Raw genomic sequence first — 26,653 nt, forward strand, 5'->3', positions numbered from 1 at the left:
TTCTGTTAATCAGTGCTGATAGTAAAGTCTTTTCCATGAAGCCATTCAAGTTTGATATTATTTCTTTTTGAAGCTGTGGTTCATTACAGGCTATTTTGTTATTAGCATTAAGGTTGCCTGCATATAAAGGCTCAGGCTCCAGGCTCCAGATCAGGCAGAAGCAGTTTAATAAGATTCAGATGGTATACAAGCTATCAGAGAGGTATAAAATTCTTCTGACTTGCAATAACAGCTCCTGTTCCTGGCAGACCATAATATCAGCAAACTCTGGTTCCGCTTTCTGTTTACCGTAGATGGTTCTGATTCACAGCGAAATTGAAATTACACAGGAAATCAAAATAGCCAAACTTAAAAGTATGTGACAGAGAGGCTCTTTTACTCTTCTAAGACTATTTTATAATTCTAGGGAATTAGGGCATTTTGCAGCAGTGTTTAGTACACTAAAAATTCCACAGGAATAAAAATACGTGATAGGAAAAAAAGCAACATAAAACCCCACTGATCCTCACTCCAAAAATTGCAATGTGCTTTGCCTGAAGAAACATGATTGTACAGACATACATTTCCTATTGTTTAAAGCATTGCTCCTGTTGTTTAACATGATGATACAGGAAAAGAAGAGAAACATCAGATAAAACATCTGCAAATGCATCTAGTTCATCAATAACTTCTTGTTTAAGCTCTGATTGGAATTTTTGCATAAAAAATGAAGTTAAATCCCTGAATTGTTGCTAATCCCCTACTTATGGTTGTAAAATTAAGTGATGAGGAGTATTCATGTAAATGGAGAGAGTGAGCCTTTTTGTATGTTTTTGCATGTATGTATGCATGTATGTATGTATATGATACACCTGTATCTGTTTTAATTACAGATTGCAGATCTTTAAAAAAAAATGTCTCAGAAATACTTGTATACTTCTCTTTTATTATTTGCAGATGATCTGATACTTCTGGCTTGACGATCTGCCATGCTGACAATGAAATTACAGCCTGGAAATGAGCCAACTTCACCATCTACTTATCTCTATTTATTTTGCTAGTGTTACTGGCAAATTGCATCAACATACCATTCCTTTCATTCTGAGGGAAATGGAAAACTTAAAAGATGTTCAATATTTTTTGTGTGAAATGTAGATACCAGTGAGGGTGATAAAAGCATCAGCAATGAAGAGAAAAGAATGAAAGCTGGCAGAAATTATGTTTTTTTTTTCATGCTCTTTCAACTGCATTTTTGGACCAGTGTGATTACAAGGGAATTATATGCTGATGAATATATATATACACATGTGCTGGGACATCCAGACAGGCCACCCTTTAACAAAGCATGCTGTTCCTGGATGTGGTAAAAGGCTCATGTTCTCATTTTAGAGATGTTCTCAAACTCACTAATTAATTCTACAACTCGTATTCAGTAATTACCACTATCTTTTTTTTTTTTTTTTTTTTTTTAATAATGAGTTTAAATTCCACAGAAACCTGGCTTCTTTTCCTCCCTCTCTCTCCACACAGAAAAGCTGTTGAATAAGCACAATCTATTTCTTATCTTTCAGGAACTCAGCCTGGTTCACAGTGTAAGCAGCTAAGCTGAAAGATTTAATTCATCTTCTTCATTAAAATTCAAATAATTATAAAGTCAGAGATGTTAACTTTTCAGTTATTACAATACAGCTGGCAAACAGAGACTGTTGCACCAACTGGGAGACTTAAAGCCTCATCTTTGGTGGCCAGGTATTTTTATTTAACATTTCAGCACGAATTTAAATCAATACTTCTGAGAAATCTCTTTTATGAAATTATTATTATGAGCAATTGATTCAAATGTGCATTTCACAATCTCATGTTATTTCACATGATTATTTCCAGTGCCTGTGGGTGTGTTTCTTTCTGTCTGTAAGTACTAGATAGTTTAGTGTTGAGAGGAATAACTCACTACCCCTGTAAGTTCTGATTTTGCAATGTTAAAGAGCAATTGCACTTAACTGTACAAGGTGGGTGGGACAGCTTGAAACGCTTGTGCTCAGGGGACCACGCAGAGCATGGCTTATAACTTTTGCTAAAACATTTTTGTTTCTTTTTTTTACCAATTGTCTGATTTCCTTCCTTGCAACATGTATGTTCATTAGCTGCGTTTGCCTTCTCAGCGCAAAACTTAGGATGCTTCCAAGAATAACCACCAAAGTGACAAGTCTAAAATTAGCTATGAGACTTTGGCATTTCCACACTAGAAGATGAAATCATGAAACCAAGGTATTTACTCTATGGTAAGCTGGTGCTACCAGTAAGACACCAGTGTTGTGAATGGATACAGATTTACCCACCAACTGTAAAATGAGTATCTGTCCTTTGGGAAATTTCCATGAACTTTAGCAGTTCTTGTGTTCACTACTGCTTAATTACACTGCATTTTTCCTCAGTTATGTGCCAGAAAATGGACTCAGATCCTGCAAAATTTAAAGAACGGTAACAATGAGTGAGACAAAGGGAAGGTATTCATAGCATATCCAGCCTGAATCCTATAACTTTCAAGTTACTTTGAAAGAAAGAAATTTAAAATCAGCCTGGCCACTGCATGTCACCATTACACCATGCATTGGTGGAAGTAGTCATTTGGATGACTTGGGTGAGGAAGCTGTTTGGACAAAGGAGTGTGTGCTTTCTGGCAATCTGACAGTATTTTCTAAGATCAGAGTCTAGTAATGCTTCTGGGCAAGGGGATATTCTCTAAATCCAGACATAGAAGACATGAAAAGCTGCTGTGTTATTTGGGAGCTGAAGGTACCTGTTCTCCATGCAAAGGGTACTTTTCACAATGTGTGGAGAGACAGTAAGAGAAGACTTCGTGTGTGATTAAATAGGAAATTCCTAGTGCAATCTTTGTGCCCCTGCTAAATGAATAACTCTCTACAGCCTTTTATATGAAGTGATTAGAAAGAGTTAAATGAGCATGATTGCCATGGAAATTTCTTAAGCATTAATGTTTTCTACTTCTTCTGTATTGAATGCCCTTGTGATAGAAGAGAAAGAACAAACATCAAAAGTACCTTTTAACTTCACAATTCTTTCTAAATTTCTTTAAACTTATAGGCTATACTGCTGGCTTTCAAACTTCAAAGCATGCAGGAAGATCAGGGTCACACAGAAAATTATTTCTTACAGTTTAATAAAATATGCATGTGAATTGTATGACCTGCCAGAGAAATTATTTATGTGTTAATGTAATGTTGTAACATTAATTACACACTTTAATTTCTTCCTTAGTAGCTTCTTTACCAGTAGGGACAGAACCAGTTCTAAATTGGGTTTGAAACATGTTATTTCACCAAAGCTTACATTTCCATTCTGAATTACTTTTTTGCTTCTGCAGGAAAGCAATCCTTTCTTTTAGTATCTGCGTATAAAGGAAGTAACTGAGATATTTTGCCTTTAACTCAGAGGATTCTTGATGGATCTTGTCCTGCCTCAGTCTTCCAGAGCATACTGACACACGGGTATACTGATCATTTATTAATAATTCCAAAAGTGCCTATTGCATGTTTTTTTTTTTTTTTTTTTTTTTTTTTTTTTTTTTTTTTTGTGAATGAATCACACAACTTTCATTTATGGCCACTATTGTAATCTGCTTAATCCCATAGGATTCATCCTTTTGGATTTGATTCCTTAGGGGACTTCCTAGCTTTCTTTCTATGGTATACATGCAATTAAAATAATTTACCCACTAACACAAGGGCATATTTATATACTGAGTCTTACCTTACCTTCTGACTTCCTGTTCATTCAAATATCTTAATACATACTGAAAAGTTGATTTTTTTTTTTTTTTGGGGGGGGGGGAGGGGGGACGACAATGTCATTGAGGTTTATATTTTTATCTAGAATTCTTTACTTTTTGATAATTTCAAATGAATCACTGCTATGCTTCTTATTCTGCTATATAACCTAGATCACCAACAGCTACTGTTTTCTGAAGCTAATATGCCACCTTTCTTATACTTTCCCCTGGCATCAATGCTAGGAAAAATGCAGGGAATCATGAAGAGGTTTTTCAATTGATTTTCCACCTTCACCCAACCTTCACCCAATCTTGCTTTGACTTGATGACATCATGATTCCCTATGAGTCTTTTTATAAAGAATATGAAGAACTTGAAGCCCAAATTGACTTCACAAACTTCTTAATAAACACATGGAACTTACATATAGCCAATTTTTGGACTGCTGGATTTCACTCAGTACCCTCTACATTCAAAATGATTTGGTATCTATTGATAGACTTTTGTGTCTTTGTAGTTACTAGGCTTAAGATGTGGATAGGGACCTGGTAGTCACCAGAAAGTGCAAGTCACCACCTACATAAGAAAGGAGGCTTTGTTCTGTATAACATCCTTTTCAAAAAATGAATTGAGAAAATGCAATATGTTTCTCTAAGTAGTGTGAAATACCAGTGCCAGAAGTTCAGCTGATACAAAGTGCGTTGGGATTGCTACAATGTCATGGAGGAGTCAAAAGTAAAGATGCACAAGACATTTCACAGAAAATACCAATTAACTCAAGCCCTTCCCTGAAGCATAAATGAATCAAATATGAAGTTTTTTTTGAGGTTAGAAATGGTGTTTAATTTTACATTTTTGCACATGTTGGCATTTCTTGGAGTCTGTGGGAGCAAGCGTGGAATTACCAAAATACCACAGGTATTTTTTGGGTACTGCTGCTCTAAAGGATGTCAGGAAATACTGGAAACCATACAAAGACATTTTTTCTTGTCATTTCCTACCATTAGCATTCTTGAATGTTTTAGATAAATTTCCCGAAGTTTGGGGTGGATGTCCAGGTTTGGCAGTTCTTCACAAAATGTACTGAACTGCCAAACTTTTTTTTGCAATTTATCAATTTTTGTAATTAAAAAAATTGCTCAGCCTGGAAAGACCTAATTCTATCGCATGAGTCTGCAACATACAGACTCCCTTAGCTCCCCTCCTCTCCCTTCTGTTTGCTGACTTCACTGTGGTCCCCTCCCTGCTGTCCTGGTGCTACCACAGGGCTGTGTGTTGATGTGATCATCACTCAATATCTTCACAGCTCTCCTGCCAAGAGGTCACCTGCCTCTGCCTTGTGACACTCCAACTGCTCTCACAGGTACACTTGATAGCTTGTCTCACGCTGACATCATATTTGTGGCACTAATTTCCCATCAGGGTAATTAATCCTGCTCTTCTCACAGGTCAATGTGCTTTCTTTTGTGTTGGTCTGGCTTTGCCAGAAGAGGGCTGCTGAGCGTGGCCAGGGGCTGGGGTGTGCATAGTGGAAGACATGAGGAACAGCAACCCATGAGAGATATACCATATCCATAGGGCCAATCATAGAGCATGACCCAAAGCCAGGCTTAAGTTTCATCCCTTTCCAAGTTCCTCCAGAAATCATTTTCCCTGGTTCATGTCCCAGAACTGCTTTCACCAAGAACTTGTGTGCAGATAGCATGGAAGTCTGGCACACCGGGGCAGCCTCAAGCCTTCTCCTAGTTAACCTGATGTGCAATTCATCTAGTCATGCCCTTGGTTAATAGGGCTGTCTCAAGGGTTCTTTTTTTTTTTCTTTTTTTTTTTTTTTTTTTAAGGTAGTGCAGATGCCCACACAGGCATAGTGTAATCTTGCTCTAACTTTTCAAGTGTACTACGGTTACATCTGTACCGTTACATCTGTACCGAAGGGCAAACCCTTCCAAAAATTTGTACCTAGATGGCATGGGCAGTGCTGTATTTTCTGCATATCTAGTCTGTTTTTTTTTCACTGGGAATCAAAACTGCTATTCTGTTCCACCAGCTTTTCTGATCAAATCAGTCCATTTATTAATAGGACTTTCTGGTGGTATTTACATACAACACATTTCCTTCCAATTCCTCATTATACATATGTAATTATTTTTACATTGCATTCCCAGAGGTGAGTGACAGCACACAGATACCAGAGATGTTATTCTGCCTCCAGCAAATGCTCAGAGAAGAGTGTGGTATTAGTAAGGACCCTGTTTCCTTGGTTACATTTAGCAAATTTGCATGCCAGCATGGTGCTATTCATCATCAGAGACATCGTAGACCTGTCCATGGAGAGCAGGTTTTGGAAGTGAATAACCTTTGCATTCTTAGCTTCTGTTTTGAATATATGGATGAGAAAAAAATAGTTGTCAACACATGCGTAGTGGGAGATAGGCAGGCTGAAAAGCTGAGTCCTGGCAGGGCAGTCTTTGGAAATGAAATCAGTTCCTTTATAAGACTGGGTAAAGGAGCTGGGGCAGTGGTTGAAAGAACAGTTCATAAATTTGGCTCTAGTGCCAGCTTACAAATGCCCACCAGATATTTAGATGATCGCATTCAAGGCGATGCCCTGGCTACACTCTCTGATTATGCACTGTGATGGGGAGTGACAGGACTCTGCTGTTAAATGTTTACATGAACTTTTTTTTCTAAGGTGTGCAAAAGCGATGGATCTGGCACAGAGGCAGAGCTAGTGAACACAGACCAGTAGAGCCTATCCGGGAAACTTAAGCTTCCCCTTACTGGCACAGCCTCTCTGACAGGTTATTGTAAAAGCATATCCTGCCTTCTTGAAGGGGGTGTGAGGTGTGTACCTTGGCTGGAAGTGATCAGCCTTTTCCTAGCAGACAAACCTCCTCCATGTCCCCCAGGTGTGATGGCTAGATGGATTATTCCTTCTATAATCACTGGAAATGGGATTCTCACCCAAATAAACTGGTTGTGCCACTGTATACAAATTCAGCTATGGGTGCAATCCTAGCTGATGAGTTCAGTGAATAATCCCAAACCAATGTAATTCATTCATTTAATTTCCATTTTCTAATGATTATTTTTTAATTCAAAATAAGTTTATCACATTCATTTACTGATCAACAATGAGTCTGTCACTCACTAATAGAAGCTGTGTTAGTTCTTGAACTGGCCAAGGACAAACAGGATACTCAAGTGTCTCAGAAGTGGATGAGGAGTCAGGGTTTTGTGTTGCTCTGCCTGTGGTTGTCTGTACATGTGGGTAACTCTAACTTGTATCATAGAATCATAGAATCATAGAATCATAGAATATCCTGAGTTGGAAGGGACCCTTAAGGATCATCAAGTCCAACTCTTGACACCGCACAGGTCTACCCAAGTTCAGACCATGTGACTAAGTGCACAGTCCAATCTCTTCTTAAATTCAGTCAGGCTCGGTGCAGTGACCACTTCCCTGGGGAGCCTGTTCCAGTGTGCAACCACTCTTTCTGTGAAGAACCCCTTCCTGATGTCCAGCCTAAACTTCCCCTGCCTCAGCTTAACTCCGTTCCCGCGGGTCCTGTCGCTGGTGTTAATGGAGAAAAGGTCTCCTGCCTCTCGACACCCCCTTACGAGGAAGTTGTAGACTGTGATGAGGTCTCCCCTCAGCCTCCTCTTCTCCAGGCTGAACAGGCCCAGTGCCCTCAGCCGTTCCTCTTACGTCTTCCCCTCCAGGCCTTTCACCATCTTCGTAGCCCTCCTCTGGACACTCTCCAACAGTTTCATGTCCTTTTTATACTGTGGTGCCCAGAACTGCACACAGTACTCGAGGTGAGGCCGCACCAGCGCAGAGTAGAGCGGGACAATCACCTCCCTCGACCTGCTAGCGATGCCGTGCTTGATGCACCCCAGGACACGGTTGGCCCTCCTGGCTGCCAGGGCACACTGCTGGCTCATATTCAACTTGCTGTCTACCACGACCCCCAGATCCCTCTCTTCTAGGCTGCTCTCCAGCGTCTCATCGCCCAGTCTGTACGTGCAGCCAGGGTTTCCCCGTCCCAGGTGCAGGACCCGGCACTTGCTCTTATTGAACTTCATGCGGTTGGCGATCGCCCAGCTCTCCAACCTATCCAGATCCCTCTGCAAGGCCTTTCCACCCTCATTCGAGTCCACAACTCCTCCAAGTTCATTTTCTCTTTTCCATAAATGTTTCTGCTTTGTAAAATGCTTTGAAATCTATAGAGATGGAGTGGTGAGTGGTAAGCTATATGTGTATAGCTGCATTTCCAAACCAGGAAAAATGTAAGTGCAGTTTCCAGTAACACATTATAAATGGATTGAGCAGTAATCCATTGATTCATACATATAGGCAATTGGAAACGTCATAAGCTGTGATTTTATGAAGTTATGTATCAGCTCTTTTCCATGTTGCTTCAGGATATAAGGTCCATGAGCTCCCAGCAGTGTAGCAGCAGAGACAGGTCTATGTGCAGGGCCCCTCTCAGCCTCCAAATCTTATGGTGGCACAATGTACTCCTGGGCTTTAGATATTGCTTCTCCTCAGACAACAACAGCAAGCTGTGGTGAGTGAAATGTTCTGAAAACTGCTTAAATTGGAGTGTTATAGTTTGAAATCTCTTATATTAACTGTGCCTTTGTAGTAATAAGAGGAAGATGGGATCAGCTGAGGGTCTGTCCATGCCCAGCTGGAAAAAAATCCTTCCCAATTCCCTAAAGCAACATCCTTGGGTCAGAGCTACTTCTGAAGGAAAAAAAAAGAGGTAACTCCCAGATACTTCAATGCAGATGCTTAAATTACCAAAGGAAGAGTAAAAGCCAGTCAACTCCCCTCTACTTCAAACTGGCTAATGGAAAGGATGAAATTTTACCTGTCTCCTCTGTAAAAAGCTTTCCTGCCCCTTGGTCTCCTCCTACCTCAGTCTGATTAAATCTTCCACTCAATGAAATGGGGAGAGGGGCTTTGAGATAAACGCTTTCAGAACAGTAGTTAAGGGTTTAAGTCTGGGAAGAGTGAATATATTTTCTCTTTTACAAAAGAGATTCTTATCAGTGTAGAAATGTTACCTTTCATAAGGGTTTGATATTTTTTCTCACATTGCAAATGAAGATGTGGGGAGATTTATTGTCACTGCACAAAGTGCCAGTGTAGTCTGTAGGGTTCCCTTTTTTTGGGGGTGCCCTTTGAACCATCACTGCGGACATCAAAAACTAGTCTAGTGTATCCAATTTAAATTTAAAAGAAACTAATTTTAGGGTATAGAAACATTTTAAATCCTAGCATTTGGCTCATCTATGGCATTGTATTGGCAGGTGGTTTGAATGATTGCTGCTTCAAGCAGCACTTGCTGTGGGCATCAGGGCATCCTGCTGTGCAAACAGAGCTGCATGGCACAGTAATGATAACTGGTGCTCAGGGGACTCTCTTTACCTTAGAGAATCCCAAAGCATTTTATGGCTGTTGAGGACCACAGCCAGGTATACTGGAACCAAGATACTGATATCATTTGTGCTGCCAGCTGCTCATTCATCAGACCCAGATTATTCCTTCTGACTGACTCTGCCTCTCATTGGGTGCTAGACATCTTGCTTCCCAAGCAATACTTTCTTCCATATTATATGTCTTTTATTTCCTCAGTAACTTATAGATTATTCAGACCAGGAGCCAAGATCCCAAATCCCAGATCTGTAGTAATTTGTGGAGGTCAGAGCCAGCCTTGCAGCTAAGCCTTAACTGCTTGCAATAATCACCAGTCTGAAATTATAAGGGAGACCTTCAGACTCTGTTGAGACAGACTTCAAAATCAATTTAAAATATGTAGTCTTTTTATTTGCTGCTTATGTTTTGTTCCCAGTTTTGAGATCTTTGTGAACTTTGGAGCTTTTTTTCATTTTCAATGAAAGTGGAAGTTGTCATGTAATCTTCAGATGCCGGAAGAGACTGTCATGTCAGCTACAGGGAGGATCTTGATAAAATCATGAGAGTGGGCAGCTGGATACATGGGCCAATGGAATTATTTTAATAATAACAGAGTTTAAAAGCTCCTGCCAGACCACGTGTGTTAGGCCCTTTAATCCCTAAAGGATTTACAGACGTGCATTCTGCTTTCGAGTGTCTCTGTTCTTTCCACAGTTGATAAACAAAAATCAGCATTAGCGCATAGATGTAAATTCCATGCCAAGGAAACAAAATACGCTGGTTCTTGTTTCTTGGGGGGGAGTGATGCTACTGGGTCTTGCTCTATTAAAGGTCATGCCAGTGTTCAGTAGCACCTGGCTATTTTCTTCAGGGATGAGGTGGGAGTCTGTGCTTCCTGGGCCAAAGCAAGAAAAGGGTAAGGAAAACTTGAGGGATTCCAGCAAATGTTCTGAAATGAAGCATTCATTTGTTATTAGGGTTGTTCAAAATTCTACATCAATACATATATTAATGTTCTCAACATCTGGACTAAAGAGCTGTTTAAAGCACTTAGCTTAACCCAAATACATTGAGTTAAATGCAGAAAGCCTGGTTCCACGTCTTTTAACTTTTTGTTTCTGGTCACACATGAATCTTTAGTTCCTGGCTGATAGCCCTGGTGTGAAGCCATCTGCTGAGCTGAGTGCTGGGTTCTTGAGGCTGCACATGTGCTCGTAGATTATACATTATACTAGTGCTCTGCAATCTCTTGCTTCCATATGTGACCTCCCTGGTGTCGTGTGTTAACAAAGAAGTTGGTTTCCTCAGACCTGCATAGGAGAGAAGGAAAAAAAATAAAGGTACTTGTATAGATGGGATAGGGGGATTAAGTTACTGTATGTGTGTGTGTGTGGGGGGGGTAACACAGTAACTCATGTACTCCTGGAAATCTGAACTATATTTGGTATGAACTATATTTGATAATGAATTTTCTTGATGACAAAAAGGGGTGTTGACACAAAAAAAGATAAAAATGATTTGATTAAAGTTACATGTTTGAATGAAGTGCTGGAGGCAGAATCAAAATATCAGGTAATCTGAGTGCATGAACAAGGCCAGAACATGGAATTTAGTTCAAGGAAATTAAATGTAATCTATAAAGAAACCTGGTTCTAATACTTTTGCCAGCATGGGCAATCTTAAGAGCTAATTTGGGATAAAGATAATGATTTGTATGGAAATCAGTCTTTCAAACTGATCTTTTGAACTTCAAGGCAATGGAAACTTAACAGTGAAAATCTTCTGGAACATGCTAACTACATTTCTTTCTCGCCTATGTCTGCTTGGGTGCATGGGAGTGCAACATTAGGGTGCTATGGGGGAAGCAGAGTGACCATTCTTTTAGAGTTTTGGTCCTCCTTTCAGAAATACATGTACATTCCCATGTACCACTTAATATCCTTTTAAAAATCGCAATAGACAACATAGGTACACTGGGATATATTTATTTTGCATAAAAGTAGTATGACCAGTCTAGGTTTTCCCCTTTCTTCCATAGAGGCAGCAGAGAGCTACTTTTCTTTTTATCTTTGCAAGTCAGCCACCTCTGGAATATACAGAGTAAAAGAAATTTAACAACTGAAAGTCCTCTGTGTGCGTATGTCTGCATTTCCTAAGCTTTACTGACTTCTCTGAGTCACAGAACATCAGAAACAGAGAGCACATAATGGGAAAGTAATACTCTGTGCTATCTTTTTTATATTTTATATTAAGCATCTGCTTTTAGCTACAGTCAGAGAATAATGAGCTAATGGACATTTGATATGACCTGGTATGGCCATTCCTGATATATATAGATATAAATAAAAAGATACATATAAAATACCTAAAAAGAAGACCTTTTACCAGAATAAGAAATCACGATATGTACAACTTGTCCAGTACAACAGACTTATGACTGAGGAGCCTGTGCTAGCAGTAGTGAAGCTCTTAGTAATGTAGAAAGTGTGTATCTGTAAATGTGTATCTGTTTGCAAGGGAATGCTAAGTACTTAGTTAAAGCAAAATCTATTTCAGAGACTGGTAGAACCCAGTTCTTTATAAAGATCTGAACTGAAAAATCATCAGTTTAATCAAAGTTTACTACTCTGAGATACCAAGAAGCCAGGTCCTATGGTAAATCTCCAATGGCTCCATTTTTGGTTCAATTTACTAGGGGGAGACTATGGCCTGACACATTGAAGAGTGTGGGGGTCTGGTGGGGTCCTGGCAAATAAATATGTGCTCTGGGATGAGGGTAGGGCAGTCTGCCATTAACAACCATCTTGATTTAAACTTTGGATTAAGCAGAAAAAGATGGAGAAAAGTGCCTTGTGTGAGAAGGAAAAAAAAAAAAAATTTAAAAAAAATAGACTGTTAATTGCATACAATTCAACTGGAGTGATATATATCCACTACACGTTTCTTTCTCTGGGTATGAGTCTGGGCATTTAAACCAGGAACAGACATTTTTCATGTTAAATTCTCAAAATTCAACACCTCTATTTTACTCCCAGAAACACAGGTCTTTATGTTTCCCATTAAAAAATCAGCTCTTTGGGTTCCCATGCATTTTAGACAATGCTTTTTCCTTGGTCTCCATTAGCTGAGCTCATGTAACAGAATCCTCTTCTCTGCTTCTGTGTTTTACCAGCCTTCAGACACCTGAAGCAGTGCCTCAGCTTCTGATGGCAAAAGTAAATTCTGTTTCCAATCAGTTCTCTCAGCCCATTTGTTTGCTTGGTTTGTGATTAAGCTGAAGTGTTCACGAAAGGATCTGCCTCACTTTGTTGGACCAGATTTGCAAGGTGCTTGTGTTTCTACATTCAATAAAATCTATGGGAAACAGGAGGTGGTCAAGCTTGAGCATGATGTCAAGGAGTAGAAATGTCCTGAATTAATATGGCATCAAAGTTAAAGATGTTTGTAGTGAATATGATGTTAATGCAATTAAATATATATATATATATTGATTTTTTTTTTTTCTTTGGGATATTTTCTTCAGGTACATGTATCATCAACAGGATTTGAGGGACAGCTGAGAAGTGTCATTTTATCACACCAAATTACCTGAAAAAATCCAAATTCAATGGCAGGGAAAGTATTGTAATAAAAACTAGTAACAATGAAATATCTGTCTAACAATATTGCAGAACAACCAAATGGCTGGTTCTAAAAACAGAAAGGAAAATACTGTGGTTTTGCTTCAAGATAAATATTTCTGCTTTATGCGTGCTATAAAAATGTATCCCCTTCTGGACAAATTAACCAGTTCTAAAAAACTGACTTTTTTTGCACTCCCTAAATCTTTCTTTCTTTAATGACCTCTGTGCCACAATTTTTGCCTCCAAGCAGTAATTAACCACTCTGCAAGTCACCACAAGTAAGTCAGAAATGAATTACACTTTTAAAAAGTCTGTAGCATTACTATAGTTTAAACTAAAGTAATCAAACTTGTGCTGCTACTCTCTTGTGTGATTCAAGTACAAATGTCATGAAATTTTCAATAGCTTTCAGTGTCCTGCATAGCAACTGCAGATGAAAATACTGCAAAGCCTGAATCACCAAAGGAAGTCTGAAATGAGTAGAACTGTCCTTGAACACACCTTAAAATGGTTCACATTTATTATCCAGGCAAAGCAACTCTTGCTTTATGTAACTTTTTTCCAACGTCTTTTATAAAGTGATGGGAAAATATGCAAATAAGATTAAGCATCTTGCAGTGCATTTGATTGTATCTTGCAACATCTTAGGGGTGGAGAAAATTCGAGGAATGTCGTCATACAATTTTCCCTCAGGTTTTTAGTTAACAAGGAGAATGTCTAAATACAGAGCTTGATTATTTCACTTAGGCTGGTACCAGTTGGGAGTAAATCTATTCAAGTCAACATAACCTCCCTCAGGCATACAATGCTCAGAGAATTGAAGGCTACACATCCTATCAGTTTACAGCTGCAAATCTTTCAATAAGTTTATAGTAAATCTCTTTGCTTCTGAGATGTAATTTGCTTTGTTTAAGCATAGGGATATCTTGTTTAAGCATAGGGATATCTTAACTATGTTTACTTTGCATCAGCTCATACAGCAACAGCTTTTGTCAGGAACTTTTCCCTGACATTGCTTTTGCCAAATGACATGCATTTTGCATGATCAAAATTGCTAAATCAGAATACAGGGCACAACTTTACCATTTTTCTGATCAATTTACACTGAAATGTTACACAGCTCATTGTTTAAATCACAGCTCATTTTGCTGGGGTAAGATTCATTTGATATGAATGCTGATATACAACTGTTCCCTTTTTACATCAAGGATTTTTACAACAGATTTTTCAATAGGAATTTTGAAGCAGTGCAATTAAAAACATTTTATAGACTTCTAAGCACATATTTTGGAGTCTGAGAATAAAATCTACCTTTTAATTTGTTGTGCCCAAGTCCATGAAACCGGTAGAAAATACCTTAGTAAGAATAAACCTTTTGATCTAGTGATCTATTGGAAGTTAAGAATGTAGTCCATACTGGAGAAAGAACACAAAACCTGAGACGCAACAATGAAAATTTGACTTTGAAGATCAGAGAAATGAACTAAAAATTACTTTTATGGGCATCACAACTTGACATTACAGTCAACTTTTTAGATTACAGTATATTTGTGAAGTCTGGAAATACTCCTGGGTGAAATCTTGCACAAATTCCCACCTGCTATTTACCTTCTTATTTGGAGTAGTAATATGTGCCATAGCAAAATTAGCTAGCATCAAAATAGCTAAAACTAGACTTTTGACTGCTTGACCAATCTATTTCGAAGTGGAACACAGAATCATTGGAGTATGACATTCAAACAGAATGATGCAATATCAGCACTGCATTCTACATGTCTATGTATGTACTACCTTGTATGGTACCTATGTGCCCCCAATATAGGTTACTTTTACATTAGACAATTTTTCTCTACACATATCAGGAACCTTGTAGAGAAAACAAGCAAACAAACAAAATGGATAACGAGTTATAACAAAAGGTTTTCTGGCCAGGAGAAGGGCTGAATTACATTCAGTATCAGTGGGAAGTGACTGAAGAGACAGCGTGACACCTTAAGCACATTTTTGACAAAAAAAAAAAAAAAAAAGAAAAAAAAAAATTAAAAAAAAACAACATCTGAGGTATTATGTTTGAAGGTGCAAAGGAACAAGGGGATTATATCAGCAAAAACTGTAATGCTTGAAAAGAAATGGGTGGGAGTTAAAAAAGAGGACTACAATACAAAGGTGGGATGCTTTCCTTCCTTCTTTGTCCCCCTTCACACAATTTTCTTTGCTCTCCCCATTACTCCTTTTTTTTTTTTTTTTCTTTTTTTTTTTTTTCCCCACACACTTTTTGGTGCTTATTTCTTCTTGGATTTCCTTTTCCACCTGTTTTCCTCTCTTTTTTCTATTTCTCTCTCACTGTCACAAGTCTCACACAGGACTTTGTGGAGAAGTGCTGCTGTGAGCAGCCATGGGGTCTGCCTTGTGCAGCAGCCTCCTCACTCTAGTAAGTCTGGCAGTGGGGAAATCCAGTACCTGGAGTGTCAGGAGAATCGAACAAGCAGCAGATATGCATTTCCTAAGCTGAGCTAGTTATTCCTCTGGGAGGTCAGAGCCAACAAAGTGAGACACAGGTATCTCGAACTGCCTTTGAACACCATTTTACCTGGTGCAAAGTCTGGAGCAGGAACAGGAAGAGGAGCAGGAGCTCACCTGTTGCATCTGTTAGACTGGTGAAGCAGTCTGCATTACACTTAGAGTGACTGCTTCATTTGAACTTTCTCATGGTGGATTTTTGGGGTCATCCCTGCTTTTCTGTTGTCTGGGTAAGCTTGACCACCACAGCAGTTGACATCTATATAAGGTGTCAACCTTATATAGATGTCAAAAAAAATGGTTTATTTCCAAAATATCTCAAAAAAATGGTTTATTTCCAACAGAACATTGCTCCCATGCACAGCAAAGAGTTAACAAAACTCATGAGGCATCAGGTTGGCTCTTACGCATGCATTATAGTATGTTGCTCTCCTCCTACTTGTTCTCATTTCTGGTTATAGGAAGCAGCCTTCTCTTCTTTGTGGGTGCCTCTGTGCACGTGCTGAAAATCCATGTTCCCAGATCCTATATATCTCTAAGGATTTCAGTTTTCCCTTTGTTCTTCGGTTTTGCCTGGGAAAGGTAAATCTTGCTGGATTTCCGTCAGGCATATGTGGCCTCCCATTATTGGCTGCTCAGGTTGTTGCCTCCAAAGTTTCCTTTATAACCTTATCTTTGCCATTGTCTCATTTCCTGCTTGTTTTCCACTAGGACTTGCCTTTGATTTAGCAGGTGAACTTGGGGGCAGATTGTATTTAAAAAATATATACGCGGGTGCCTTATCCCCCACTGAAGCCTTGGGAGGGATGTACATGAGCCTCCCTGTACTGTTCATGGAAAGTTTTGACACTAATTGCAGCTCCTCCTTGGCTAGCTTGGCTGCCCTCCTGCCTGCAGCTGTCTTCCAGCTCTGAAAGTCAAGGATAACCTGGAAAAAAACAAACAAAACAAATGTTTTGTTGGCTTGTAGTTTAAAATAATTGCTTTGCTTAGACCTTGTAACGACCTCCATCATTAACTTTGGAGAGGGGGTTGTTTCCTTAAATCCAAACACGTGCTCATACACTCTGGGAAATTTGCGACTTTAACCCAGTGAGATGGCATGACCTTCTGCTAGAATGAATAATTTTTGAACAGAAATTCCAGTGGCACTTAGTGAGCTGTGCTGAGAAGGTCGCATAAATAGCATTACTCATGGTGATAGCAGCATCTGAAACTTTATCATTACATTTTTACATTCATAAATATTTCAGCAATAATTTGTGGCATTTTGCACTTGATTTTTTTTTACATGCACAGGGCCAAAGACTGGTAGCAACAAACCATTGAAGCAAAGGGCACTGAAGTTGTTATTTTCCATCTGGTATATGTATTCCATGATTTTGTATTCCCTGTGTATGCCAAGAAAAGGGCTGTTTTGGCTTGTATGTTAATGGCACTGTGAAGTGTGGCTGAACTGGGCTCTCCTGGACCCAAGGACCCAGACAACCATTAGAAAACACTTAAAAATACACTTCACAGCTGCTTCTTTCATCTATTCAACAGTGGAATTGTTACCTGCTTACCTTAGAGTGGGATTGATGAGATAGCAGCCAAAAGGATTTGCAGAAAGGAGCTTTTCACTTTTTTACTTTTGAGAAAGCAAAAGCAGTACACCGAGAGCAAGAGCATATAAATATACAGGAACAGTAGGTGAGAAAATGAAGTCCTGCCTGAAGTCATCTAGTAACCTTTATGTGTTAGCTTTACTTTTGATGTGTCAACCAAGACGTTTAAGCTTTTATACTTTCTCCAGCCAAGAAAGTTTCTTGCTTAAAAAACAAACAAGAAAGATTTCTTCCCAGTTGTAGTCACCCTTCTTCCTATGTTCTTTGTTGCAGCAAATACTCCTGAGTGTTAATGGGTTTTTACCTGATAGTAAATTTAACATTTGCATGGTCCCAAGTTGAGTTTTATTCCATGAAGTAATATATCAAACAATGTAGTTCCAGAGGTCTCACAATTTAATAGATAAGGAAAAAACAAGTAGAAAATATACAAATGAGCCAGAATAAGAGTGCAGCATGGAGCTATAGTAGCATATGACCACTTTGTTGATGTTCTTCTTATTACCTACTCATAACTAGGTTTTACCTTATTACTTACAGTATTGAAGTGATAACTTTTTGGAGAAGCTCAGTTAGGAATGGCATCTTGGCTTCACAGTGTTTTTCTGGAAGCTCTCTTCATTTGTATCATGTGTTGTGTTGGGCTGCTGTGTTGATCAAAAAATAACTTTACTCTGTGTCCTAAAATTGACAGATGTGAATACCTATAACTTAAATACTTGTAACTTAACTGCAGAAAAACAAACAAACAAGCAAACATAAAAAGCCAACAAACCCAATAATATATTGTGTCTGATGCATTCAATTAAAACAATAAAACAAGTAATCAGAGATCAGCCTCAAGTTTGTTGACACATGCAGTGGATTGCTTTTGAACAATCTGTAGACTAGTTGCATGAGTTGCTTGGTGAACAGTTTTGAGCAATGATGACACCTAATAAGACTTCAGGGAAGAGTTAAAAAAATAACCACCACCACCAGAAAATACAACCTAAGAACACTGACTGCACTTGCAACCTAAGAACACTGAATGCAGCTTGCTAGGCAATATTTGCTTTTTTATTTTTACATTTTTCACTTAAAAAAAAAAATCCATGTTTGCTGTTTGGTAAGTGTTGTGAGAGTGCATACTTCTTGTGTCACTGCTCAAGTACATATTTTGCTCTTTTAGGGGTTTTGATCTTGCTAGATTTCAATGGAGAAGCCATTAAAGATCTTGTCTGCTTATTAGCAGTAAAGAAATAGATTAAGTAAAAGTGTAATACTGACAATATTTCATTTTTATAACTGAGAAATGGAAGCCATTGAAACAAAGGAAAGAAGGGGTGCAAGGGCTACAACCATGATTGCAAGTCCTACAGACTCTACTGTGAGTCTCCGAATAGGTGTTAAATGACACTGTAAGACTCTGTAAGAGGCATACTATTTCTTAAAGTTTTCCATATCTACAACCATGATAGCTACTTTAATCTCTGATTAAGAAACAGGATCTACAGAGAATTCTACTCTGCCAATTGTAAAGTAGGCATATCATACGATGACAGAAAATCATCAGTAGCATTTGGGTCAACTTCACACTATGACTTATTAAGCCTTTTAGAAAATAAAGCTCAAAGACCTTATTAATATCAACAAGGTGTGTTATAGTCACTCTTAATGGCAGGGATTAACCTTGTCATGGTTTGCTGCTTTCGTTACAGTGCTAACAGTGAGCTAGGCTTATCATTCTGTTCACTATACTGTATCTTTACTGAGTGCAACGAATAGCTGATTTGGTCTTATTCACAGCAATGAAATGATATTTCAGGATTTCAACTTTCAGGATATTATGAATTTCTTCGGCAAAGCATGGATCTAAGCCTTGAGATACTGTGGCTAATCAATTCTATTAATTTCTTGTTGAAGCAGTGAAATAAATTTCCTGACCTCTTATGTATGGTTGTGAACCAGCCAGGAGAATTGTAGGGACATAGCAGAGCTTCTAGTTAAAAAAAAAAAAAAGAAAAAAAAAGGTGGAATATTGAGCTAACATTGTAAATTTATGGGTAAATTCAAATCTCAGTTGAGGAAAGCATTAGAAATTTATTTCACTATCCTTGAAATCCCTATTAGTAGGATTCGGTATCCCTGTTAGTGGTCTGTGTTGTATTAAAGCCAGAAGGGCTTGAGCAAGATTGGAGCAGAGTGTTTTGAAAGAGACTATTACTTCAGAGAAAATAAAAAAACAAAAACCAACACTTACCTACAGTTTACCTGCAGGCATTGATCGGTCTTGGCTGGTATGGAGTTGGTCACATAAAGCTCACCATAACATTTTAAAGCACAGAGAGTAATCTTGAACTGCAATTTTCCAGAAAATTGGGTGTTTCCTTAAATCTAAGAGATTAAAACATTTCCGTATACCTTATCATTTTAGGCTTTTCACCTGTGAATCTTCCTGTTTGCCAGGGGAACGTCTTAAGTTTTGATTCCTGCTTCCATTAAGCTAAATGGCAAATTTCCATAGGACTTGTGAATGTACTCAAGACCTCAGAGACTTAAATAATACTTTTCTTTTTAAAGTAGACTGAATGACTGGAGAGGAAAACCTGCTAGAGTAGTGTGCCTTAATGATTCTAATTCACATTATGTTGGAAACTAGGACAATTAACGGTTTAACATAATGACAGAACATGTAGAATGGTTTCAAGGATGGCTCAGTAGATTTACTTCAAAGTCAGGCAGAATCCACATCTAGGAAAAGGTAATGCCTTTGTCTGCAGCCTCCCTGAAGTTGGTATTTAAACATTATTTTTTTTCCTTCATAACAGCTGGGGAAAAAACTAAAGAGATTTGCAATGTTTGAACCAACTCTCAAGGTGATCTATTTCAATGCAGCTAGTAAAAGCTGCTGTAAATACAGAAATGAGATCAATGTGTCTTTCCATAAAGGAGGCAGGAGTGGTAAAAGGGTATTTCTACCACAGGAGCACCTCACTGGTGTCTGCTGGCATGCCTTGAGGTGTGTTGTGAAACTGGACCTACAAGAAACTGAACTCACCAGAGTTCTATCTAGTCATCTTCTGCTAGCTAAGCTCTGACAGTGCTCTGAGTCCCTTCCCTTCCCTTCCCTTCCCTTCCCTTCCCTTCCCTTCCCTTCCCTTCCCTTCCCTTCCCTTCCCTTCCCTTCCCTTCCCTTCCCTTCCCTTCCCTTCCCTTCCCTTCCCTTCCCTTCCCTTCCCTTCCCTTCCCTTCCCTTCCCTTCCCTTCCCTTCCCTTCCCTTCCCTTCCCTTCCCTTCCCTTCCCTTCCCTTCCCTTCCCTTCCCTTCCCTTCCCCTTCCCCTTCCCCTTCCCCTTCCCCTTCCCCTTCCCCTTCCCCTTCCCCTTCCCCTTCCCCTTCCCCTTCCCCTTCCCCTTCCCCTTCCCCTTCCCCTTCCCCTTCCCCTTCCCCTTCCCCTTCCCCTTCCCCTTCCCCTTCCCCTTCCCCTTCCCCTTCCCCTTCCCCTTCCCCTTCCCCTTCCCCTTCCCCTTCCCCTTCCCCTTCCCCTTCCCCTTCCCCTTCCCCTTCCCCTTCCCCTTCCCCTTCCCCTTCCCCTTCCCCTTCCCCTTCCCCTTCCCCTTCCCCTTCCCCTTCCCCTTCCCCTTCCCCTTCCCCTTCCCCTCTCTCTCTCTTTTTTTTTTTTTTTTTTTTTTCCTGTCTGCTCCATTTCAATTTGAACCACTACAGTGGAATAAAGGGGTGAGACCTGGGTCTGATTTCTCTAGCTGAGTTGGAAAAACAACCAGGGAATATAGGGTGTCTCTTGGTCTCTTGCAGTTCTTTTGCTTTCAGCTCCAGCCCTACCTTGCTAATACTCAAACTTTTCATCTATGCTGGGACTACTGCCAACAGTCAGAGTTGGCCCAAACACAAGAAAACTTCAAATGAACTGCCCCCTCAGCTCACTTGTGCACAAACTAAAGGGAACTGTGGATCTGGTCCTATTTTCTCATTTGTGGACATCCTTTTATAAGATTCATCTCATTTAGACACCAGAGACAGGAAAAAAGCCTAACTTGCCTTTGAAATAAAACAAACAACACTTAAAAAGGGATCTGGAGGAATGACTTATATCTCTCACAGAAAAAAAAATAATAATCTGTAAAATCAGGTTAATATGGACACAGTGCAAACTGGCATGGTTTCCCTTGTGTTTATGTTTTGGCTCGGCTGTAGTTTTGGGGGCATGGTGTTGAGGCAGGATTCAGAGGGCGCCAGGCGGGTATCACATCACAGGTATAGGCAGCACGGCTGCTGCCAGGCCTGGTGTCAAGGGGTGGGTTGTCCTGGCACTTCTGGAGCACAAGGGCAGTTAGCTGACCATAAGGCCACAACCTCATTGAGCTCCATTTTTCCTCCAGAGAAAGAGCTCAGGTTGCTGGATTGTTTGCTTAAGAAGGCAATTCATGTCCCAGATCTGAATATTCCCCAAAGGTTTAGATTTTGAGCTCGAACCCCTTTCCTCACTGATGACAAATTAGGAACTAAACTAAAAGTGAGTAATCAGAGATGTCCCCAGTGGAACTGAGTTATTTTAATGCAGTCCAGGAGTCTGAAAAAAATGAGTGTGTGAGTTGTGTGATGAGTGTGTCAAAAGAAATTTTAGGAGTGCTTTCCATTGTGTATGGATGTAACTAACCCAAGTGAAAGAGACCAATGGAGCAGAGGTACCGAGAAACCTTGAATGGTGGCAAAATCCCTGCACTGGCTTTGCCTTGGTTTTCCCAAAAGATTGCTCTTGTGGGCTACTTTACCGCAGCATTTCTCTTGAACAGATTTCTAAATATTTTCCTCTGAAGAATCCACAGGAAGATTTACTGGAAGCACCAGAACAGCAGTAGCCCTTCTGGCATTATAGCATGTGATGAACTTTGTGTCACTGGTAGGGAAAGCAGAGGCACCACTGCATGGCCTTCTCCTAAGTCCTCCTACCAAGCCAACCTGAGATCAGAGTGTGGGGTTTGCCAACCAGACCACCAAAATCAAACACCAAACTATATTCAGCTGGGACAAACAAGGGTAAAATGACGGCTATTTGCTTTCATTTATGAATAGCATAAAGTTTAGAAAGTATCCTTCACTGCATGTCCACACAAGGTCTAGCCTCCCTGTAGGGCTGGGGCAGAGAGACAGAGAGGACTCAGTATTAATGAGTGGATGAGTTGGGTTAGCTGTTTGCAAGGTGAATGATACTGCAATCTTGTGTACAGGGCCCAAAAGCTGTCTCCTCAACATGTGCTCACTGGGAGACCCGGAAGGCAACTGAGCTGAGTCATCCTCACATCCATCTGAAGCATCCATTATCAGGCAGATCTGCCTCTTTAAGTTTTTTGAAGCCAAAAGCTTGGTATCACAGGAAAATTAAGAGACCTGAAGTCCCAGTTCCTATTTAGCTTAGTCTACAGATGAGTCTCTGTCTGGTTTCCGTTTGTTGGCATGGAGAGCTTGCTCAGAGCTGCTGATGGTGATACCACACAGCCAGGCATTATTTCTGTGACCAGTCTCACACTGTGGTAATAGGGTTTGACATTATGTACGTTCCTATTTTGTCTGTGTCCCTGCCTCTTTTTAATGAGGTTTGATGTTACTTCATAGAGTGAAGATATTTCAACATAATAATTGCTGAGTTTTTCCTGTTTAAAGGGAAACATTTGCTTTATTTAAAGTTCTGAGGAAATCTCTTCTGGCTCATATATTTTTTCTTTTTAACCAGAGAAACAATAAGTTCTGCTTGATTTCTTTTTCTTCTGAGTAATTATCATTATTTCTCCTATACGTTTATAGTAAATCTAATGTCCAACCCCACTTCCAGTTGTAGAAAATGACTCCAAATCGTATAAACACGTGTCCCCCCAGCATCACAACGACAACATTCTCAGAACTCCTCTGTGCAGCTGAGGAATTCCATTTTCCTCATTAGTGCTTCACAGAAACAGAATTTGATGCACAGGGCAAGTGGCTTGCAAAGTCAGACAGAGCTATGCATGAATCTCAGATCTACCAAGTCCCAGTTAGGTACCTTGGCTACAAAATTGTCTTTCTTTTATGGACATTACAGCTGTGATTTGCAAAAAACCTTGCACAATCGACTTATTCCAATCCGTAAGATTTGAGCACCTAACTCCTTTAGTACCTTTGAAAATCCATTTAAAATATTTTCTCATCCTTTTTTTTTTTTTTTTTTTTTTTTTGGAAAACGCTGTCTTCTCTATTCCCCATCTAGGATTATACTCGTTTGTAAAGATGGATCTAAAGTATAAAAAAAATGATCTGTATTTTCTTCTGACTCAGAGAAAGACCCAGCATTTCACTATTTAGTAGACTGTGTTTAACTGCCTTTCACTGTCATCACACTGTGTAATTACATCTAAGTCCCATACCTTGTCAGAGAATTAATACATTTTTGCATAAACAGTGTCGCCTCTCCAAATCCTGCACTAAAATATCTGTTGTGTGAATATTTTTAAAAAAGAAGTTGGGATTGCTGATAAATATTTCCATTATTTACTCATCCAGTGTTCCAATGGAGAGATGCTGGAAATAACTGCTGTGCTACGTACCTAAAGGAAAGGGAAGGGAGCAAATCAAACAGCAAGCCTAGCTTTTACAAAAATCAAATGAGTATCAGCTGTTTTGTATTTTAACTTTTTGATTGAGAGCTATAATAAAGCAAATTATTTTCTGTTTCACAGTAGATGGAGGAGAATTTGCTGGGGAACACAGAGGACAGACTGTAAAATGCATGTTTTTTAAGGCAAACAGCCAGCCCCCAAATTCTTCTGTCCCTGTGTATACAACCTGAATTAGTTTAGTAGAACTTCAGCAAATGTCACAACCTATCCTGTTTGCTTTTGCACTGCTAATATATTTGTGCATTGCAAAAACTTGCATCTTGTTGAAAATATCCTTCAGGGAGGGGAACGGGGAAATCCATATTCCTCTCTTCGGCAGAATCTCTTTGACGTCTCCTCTCCTCTCCTGTCATGCTTCTGTCTGCATGAGGATAAATGCACTGCAACTGGAAAAGAGAGATAAATAGCGTAAGGAGAAATCATTATAAACCCCAGTGCTTGAGAGGTGCACTCTCGGAAACGCGCCAGTCATAAAACCTGACCAGGCCTGAAAAATAAAAATCCCTCAAATAATAATATGGGATCCCCATGGACCATTTTCTTATGCCTCTTCCATAAGCATGGAGCATTAAAAGATTGAAAACTCTTTTTCACTTCATTCCATGCAGCCTGAAAAACCATACAACATACTCTGCATGCATTTATAATAAAAAACTGGAATAAAAGAATTTTCCTTTTTTAAGGACTGTGTGCAAAATGAACCCTGCAAAATGAAATACAAATAAAAGGAATAGAGAAGAACTGTGGAAGAAGCCTAAGTATCCTTCCCCTCCCTCTTCTGAATGACAGGCTAGAAGAGTGCTGAAAACTGATGTTTTCTCCTCTGCTCTGAGAGGTGCTGAAGATATATATACATATATATTTATATATATGTACATGTATATATATATTGAAGTGCATGTCATTTAATTCATACAGGCAGCAAGCCTCTTGCAGGCCCAAAGGCTTCCTTTCTTTTTTGAGAAAATTTCAAGTGCATAATGAATGCGAAACAATGTAAGAAACCTTTGGCCACCCAAGACGTCATGGGTATTGTTCTGCTGCACTTGTGGCCTCTTTGGAGCTGACACGCAATGTAATGAGTAACAGCACTCCTCCCCGTGGTGCTCTTGTAGGCAAGTTACACGACTTGTTTGCGAATCATTCTTCCTCCCTCTTATTAGCAACTGGCATAATGATTTTGTGACTGTAGTTATCTCCTCAAGGAAGCCTTGCTGATGCGGTGTTATACTCATTACACTTTGTGGGTTGATTTCATCAAACTTCACCGTCTGCTTTGACGGGTGATTTTCATGTTTTCGTGCATGAGAGTGATGCACTTTTTTTTCTTTCTTTTTTTTTTTTTTTTTCCAGAGATCATTCAATGGGTTGTTAAGGAAACCACATCTTACAAATAGGGATCACCACAGTAGAAAAGCCAATTAGCACAAAGAATGTTCTAGAGCACTCCCTTGCCAACAATACCAAAATGATAAACTAGAAGGACCTATCATGAACAGCCTGCACTGGCATTCAGTTCCTGACTTGCAATCTGCTGCCTGAAATTCCCGTGTGCAGGACAGGAGGTATGCAGGGCAGAAAACAAGGCTTACTCCTTGCAACCTCCTGAGCAGCTTACATGAAGTTCATGTCCAGAGATCTTTCTCTGCACCGCCCCTGACCCACCTCCCACCCCGATGTACCCCAGGACATGAGAAGCTCTCTGCCAGCTCCCCAGTCCTTCATCTGGTGACAATTTTCACCTGTCTACTTAAGCACTTTTTAACCACTGGTGAAAGAAAAGCACTAAAACTGATATAATACATTGATGTATTTCTTCTAAGAGAGGAAATGTAAGACAAGTGAGTTTTTGTATTATAACTGTTTATCTGTTTTATAGGTAGGGTTTAATTACTCCCTAATTATGTTTTCACAAGTTTTCCCAACTTCTTTCTACAGTTTAACACTATTCAGATCACACATTTATGGATTTGCTACTCAAGACGTGACAAGTCTGGCTTCTTTATTATTTAATTGTATCTTTCCTCCTGTATCAAGATTGCTATTATTAACAGTACTTTTACTGCCACAGTTAATTTTGGTTCAGGATTAAGACTTTATTTTTCTCATCTTGGTATAAAAACCTAAGAAAACAAGGTCTCCATCCTGGGTAGTTTATCTGGTAGAGTGACCTTTCAGATTTCTCATACATTCCTTTAGAACTGGTTTCCGTTTAGTACTGAGTTATTATTTTCTGCCCATGCTTGAATCTCTGAATCTGTATTATTTTTATGCCCTCTTCCTCCTGCTTCACTGCTGACTGAATTTATTGATACAACACATCTTGTGCCACTGTTCTAAGTACCTAGCTATATTGTCACTAGCAATCAGTATTCAGCATTCAGATACCTACATTCACAATGCTCCAAACCTGGCCAATTTGATTTCATGTTTTAGGTAAGGCTCTGCAAGATACACTACAGCACAGTATTCAGTATAAATATTCAGTATCTCTGCTACTTTTTACATATATATATTTTTTTTCCTTAAAACCACGAAGCTGTATTGCGGTGGACATCACTTTATATATGCAAGCACAAAAGCGTCTCACTTCATCGCATGTTTTTGATCTTCTCTCTCAGCTCTTGCCAGCTTCACAGATCACAGGAGGTGGCTAACAATTTACTTCCATTGTGCTGGAAGCTCCGTTTTCTCTCCCCTCTCAGTTACCCTTCTCTGCTGATCATACACTATTGGACTTCCTCAAGTTTCCTTTGAGACACCCAGAGACTTTTTAAAATCAATCATTCACAAGTAAAGTAAGTTTGCTTTTTAACTACTTACCAGGTAGAGAGTACTGTTGTTTGTTTAAGGACTGCCAGAATTCCCTCTTTAACTATTTGTGAAGATGGTTGTATATCGATTGGCTCATTGATTTCTGCTCTGTCATCAAATCTCTTTTAGGAAGACCTCCAAAATTAGTCTGTCTCTCTCAACAAAGAATATAAAGTTGCTTTTTGGCATAGATACAGTTAGTTGGTATTTAATATGTTTCCCCTAGAATAATGTGACAATACT

General features: G+C 39.4%; 1 long non-coding RNA gene across 1 annotated transcript in view; it reads left to right on the forward strand.

The window, feature by feature from the left end:
* The first annotated feature begins 1,559 nt into the window (after positions 1–1,559).
* Positions 1,560–26,653, forward strand: part of LOC140001609 (uncharacterized) — a 42,212-nt gene continuing 17,118 nt past the window's right edge. The window contains exon 1 of the long non-coding RNA XR_011807014.1: positions 1,560–1,728. This is a non-coding gene — a long non-coding RNA (uncharacterized lncRNA). The remainder of the gene's footprint in view (positions 1,729–26,653) is intronic.

Source organism: Anas platyrhynchos, chromosome 2 (genome assembly GCF_047663525.1).
Source record: "Anas platyrhynchos isolate ZD024472 breed Pekin duck chromosome 2, IASCAAS_PekinDuck_T2T, whole genome shotgun sequence".
Classification (NCBI taxonomy): Eukaryota; Metazoa; Chordata; class Aves; order Anseriformes; family Anatidae; genus Anas; species Anas platyrhynchos.